The following is a 4,989-nucleotide window of genomic DNA, read 5'->3' on the forward strand; positions in this document are numbered from 1 at the left end:
GTTTAGTAATAATGTATCAACATTGCTTCATTAGCTGTGACAAATGTATGATGGTGATATAAGATATTACCACAGGGAGACTGAGCGTGGGATTTACAGGAACTCTCTACTAACTCTGCTACTGTTTTTGTGAATCTCAAACTACACTAAAATGAAAAAAAAAAAAAATCTGCCAGAAACGAACAGGGAGTGAAATAAGAATCGACTTTGAGTTTTCCAGTGTTTTCATCAATGAGCTGGAGAGATGGGTTGTGGAGAGGAAAGATGGAAACCTCAGACACAAGGCAGGGCTCCAGGGCTCTCCTCCCCTCTAATCCCCGCCGCATCCCCGAGCCCGACCCCAGAGCTGCTCAGGCAGCATCTTCATCCCCCCATTGCTGATCAGCCTCCAGGGCAGCCATCTCTGTCGGACTCAGACCACAGCCCATCCTCTCCCTTCCCTGTGCTGAATAGGAGAGGGCGGAGTGGTGGCGCCCCCGTGTGGCCACAGTTGCTGATGACAGGAGACCTGAGCTCCCCTTTGACCCCCTTACAAAACACCTGCCCAGGGTTTCCTTGGGCTCCTAGCAGTGGGTGAGTGCTGCGCACAGAAGTTGGAGTTCATCCAGTGTCAAGTTCAAAGTCTGAACTGTTACTCAGAATACATGCTGACACGGACCTTTTTCTCCCCATCAAACCACCAAGGACTAAGGCCTCAGGGAGGATCAGATTTCAAGGCCATTAACAGTTGGTTCCCAAATCCAGGGTGGACCCCACAAACATACTGGGTGTCCTCAGTCTCCACGGGTGGGACCTTGAACCCCAAGTCCTTGTCACTTCTTGCAGCTGCTGACAGGGTTATAGACTCTTCCTCTAGGGAATCAACTCTGGAAACTCCATCCCTAGAATGGGGTAGAAGGGGGGGAGGGGGAGGGGGAGGGGGAGCCGGAGGGGAAGGAGATCCCCTAAGATATCTGCCTATGAAGATGGGGAGGCTCCTGGAGAAGTGAGGAGAGGAAGGAAACAGTGACATTAGGGGATGGAGGCCAACAGGAGTGGAGGGGGAGGAACGAGAGAGGAGGGGGCAGGGCGGCTCACTCAGTGGACACGTATGCGGGGAGGGTGGGGTCTGTGTGGGGAGAGGCTCAGGGGCTTCTGGCCTGGGCGCTGGTAGAGGCTCTGTTTTTCACCTGGATGATAAGTACACAGGTGTCAGCTCTCTATTTTGCTGGTAAACTGTGCTTATGTTTTCGGTGTTTTCCTGTCCTTACAGGTATGGTATAACTCAAATACACCTGGAAGAAAGAGAAAAGAGAAAAGGAGAGAGGGGAGGTGGTTAAAGGAATTCCTCTCTTCCAGAGAAATAACCTCACCCCCAGTCCTCACTCCACCCCACACACACATGGTGCTGGGGGCAGCAGGGAGACTCAAGGAAGGGAGAGTCCATCCCAGCTCACAGCCCGGGGATACCTGGACATCGTCTCCCTGTGAGCTAAGACAGCGGTGACCACCGTGCCAAAAAGACTGGCTAAAGACCTTTGGAAAAAGACCTGCCCAGCTGGTGGAGGTGGAGAGCAGAGGACAGGAGAGCAGAGGACAGGACATGGAGTGGAGCCTGGAGACCACAGTGGGACAAGGAGATCAGCCATGAGTCTGGGCCCGGGGGTCCCCCTAACATTTCCCTGAGACACGAAAACGACCTCCCCCATCCCCAGACCTACAGGACCCAGGCGTCCCAACACCGTACCCAAGGACACCAAGCACGGCCCCTTCTGTCCAGGCATGAAGTCCGCCACCGTTTGAAGCCTCAAGGGTCCTCTCCGCTCCTCCCCAGTCCCGAGAGCCCAGGACACCCCAGTGTCCTGTCTCTTCTTCCCCTCCGTGGACCTAATAATAGACAGGGACCTGCTGTCTGGATCCCTCCAGCCACTTCCCAACCTGAATTTAAAGGCCCTGTGGTCCTGGACTCAGATCTAATTTCTGGCGCTGATGTTGACCCAGGAGTTCGTGGTCAGGGGTCAGGGGAGGCTCCCCAGGGCCCCACAGGCTGCAGCTGAGCCAGGCTTCCAGCTGAACAGGATCGGCTGATTCTGGACATAAAACTGCGACCTGGAGGAGACACATCAGCCACACGGAGGAGTGAAAAGCTGCCTTTGTCTCTCCCCCCTTCCATCCGCAACCAGGAAACGTCCAGGACACACCACAGGTGACTCTGCCCAACACACCAGGACCCCGGAGAATGCCACCCAGTGTGCATGGAAAGGTGGGTGGACTGGGACACAGAGACGAGGCTGAATCGAGGGAAGAGCAGAGGCGGAGCCTGCGATCCTGTTCTCCACCTGCGGCCACTGAGCTGGAAGCCCCAGAACACCCAGTAGCAGCCGCAACAGGACACAGGAATCCAGCCTTCCAGCCTCAGCAGTGCCCAGGGCCCCAGGTAACTAGGCAGCAGCAGAAGTGGGTCCTGGGGCCCCAGCCACCAGCCCCTGAGACGCCCATGACTTTGGCCCCTCCAGCCACCCACTGGCAGCAGCAGAGCCGGAGAACCTTACAGCACGGGACATGGCAGAGGTGCCTGCACCACCCCAGCTACCCACGCCCCCCTCTTCCCCCGTGGTTCAGGGGATCCCGGACACGAGGGAAGAGCCCACTATCCCAGGTCACCAGGCAGCGATGCCAGTGGCACAGGCAGCAGCAAGGCAGCAAAATCCCTGGAGGCACAAGAAGCAATAAGAGGGCACGGGACCACACCCCTGATGGGGGTGGAAAGCGCCAACTCTCCCAAGCAGGTAACACAGGTAGGAGAACCCCAAACCTGTGCTCTAGCGCCACCTCCTGGAAGAGAAGAGAAAAGCCTCTGCTCTCTAATTTGTTGAATGGTTAGAATGAAGCAGAAAAGTGCTCCGCACTTCACCAGTGCTGGCAGAGGAACAGCACAGCAAGCACACGAAGAACCACAGTAACACTGCATCACGAAAAGTAAAGGACAGTTCTCCAGAAACCAAACTTAAGGTCATGGAATACTGTGACATAACTGATAGAGATTTCAAAACAGCTCATGAGGAAACACCACAAGCTACAAGAAAATTCAGAAAGGCAGTATAACGAGCTCAGGCATACTATGAACGAACAGAAGGAATACTTTACCAAAGAGACTGAAACTCTAAGCAAAACTATATAATTTCAGTGTACTTATGTGGCTCACTTTCTTTAAATTGATACCTAAATATTTTATCCTGATGCTATTATAAATTGCATTTAAACGTATTCATTTTCCGAGTCCCGCGCTCCGGTGTGCTCCCGCCCAGCCACCCGCCCCGGACCCGGCGCCACCGTGCCCAAGTGCCCCAAGTGTGACAAGGAGGTGTACTTGGCTGAGCGGGTGACCTCCTGGGGAAGGACTGGCATGGCCTTGCCTGAAGTGTGAGAAATGTGGAAAGACGCTGACCTCGGGGGGAGGGGACACAATGAGCACGAAGGCAAGCCCTATTGCAACCAACCCTGCTACTGGGCCAAGTTCGGACCCAGAGGCTTTGGGCGCGGTGGAGCGGAGAGTCACACTTTCAAGTAAACCCAGGTTTTGGAGACCCCATCCCTGGCTGCCCCTGGGGCCGCGGCCCTCTAGGCCGATGGCGGGCCTTCTCCACAGGCACCTGGGGCTGTCCTGTAGACCCCCATGCCCTCAATAAACCTGTACACTTGGAAGAAAACAAAAGAAAACACATTCATTCATTTTCCTAATTTTATATTTCTGGCACAGAACTCTTAAAATCCTTCGAATCTCCTAAGTGATGAGAGCCACAGAGGTGTGTTTTGTTATGTTAAAGTTGGCTTTTGGACTGAACCTAAGGATGGGGGCTGGTTACCAGGAGAAGCAACCATGTTAATAGGCAGTTGGAATTTCCGGTACCACCGCATCCCCCACGTCCTGGGAGCCGAGAGGGGCTGGAGGTTTCACCTACTGCAATGGACCATGATGTAATCAATCGTGCCTGTTTAATGAAGCCTCCATAACACCCCAAAATGATGAGGTTCAGAGAGCCTCCACGCTGGTGAATACACGGAGATTTGGGGAGAGTGTCCCAATCGGAGAGGACACGGAAGCTCCACGCCCTTCCCACACACTTGCCCTTTGTGTCTCCTCCGTCTGGCTGTTCCAGAGTTACATCCAGTAGTCTAGTAAGGAAAGTGTTCCTGTGAGTTCCGTGAGCCGCTCTAGCAAATTAATCAAACCCGAGTGGGGGATCATTAGAACATCCAATCTGTAGCCAGTCGGTCAGAAACACAGGTGACAACCTGGACTCGAGATTGGCATCTTAAGGAGGGGGCGGGTGTGCAGGACTGAGCACTAACCTGTGGGGTCTGACGGTGCCCACGGTAGAGTCAGAGTTGAATGAATGGGGTCGCAGGGGAAATCCAAATATGGGAATATTGTAATCTGATGATTGCAATATTAATGGTAAGGAAAGAAGGACGGGAGGGTGGGAGAAAAAGCCTGGGTCTTGCCTGCGATCATCTGTCTCCTGCTACACAGAATGGCCAGCCTGGGAGAGATGGGAGAGCTCCAGAAAAGAGAAGGAAACAATAGTTTTACCCACTGTAATCTTACACCTTCCCCCAAGGAGCTGAAATAGACACTGTTTGATTTCACCCCTCCCTTCCTAGAGTTTTAGACAAAGGTTCAACTAAGTAATTGGTGTCGACCTGTGCAGGTGTACCACGTCTTATTGCATTCTGAAGATACTGCATTTTTTACTAATTGAAGGTTTGTGCCAACCCTGCAGTGAGCAAGTCATCAGCGCCACTTTTCCAACAGCATTTGCTCACTTCATGTCTCTGTGTGTTGGGCTGCACCCCACAGGCCTACAAGGCCTGTGCTTGCCCAGCTTCAAGACAGAAGAAAGGCTCGGAGTCAGCAACAGAGGTGTCAGTGGTGTAACGGATGGGGAAGCTTACACATCTGAAGCAAGATCCTGGAGCGACACCCCGCTGTGTGCGGGGGCCAGGGGG

At 53.6% G+C, this 4,989-nt stretch overlaps 1 pseudogene; it reads left to right on the forward strand.

Moving 5' to 3' along the window:
* Window positions 1-1,968: 1,968 nt before the first annotated feature.
* LOC132527929 (cysteine-rich protein 1-like) lies at window positions 1,969-3,593 on the forward strand (annotated as a pseudogene).
* Window positions 3,594-4,989: the final 1,396 nt, after the last annotated feature.

This window comes from Lagenorhynchus albirostris, chromosome 10 (assembly GCF_949774975.1).
Source record: "Lagenorhynchus albirostris chromosome 10, mLagAlb1.1, whole genome shotgun sequence".
NCBI lineage: Eukaryota > Metazoa > Chordata > Mammalia > Artiodactyla > Delphinidae > Lagenorhynchus > Lagenorhynchus albirostris.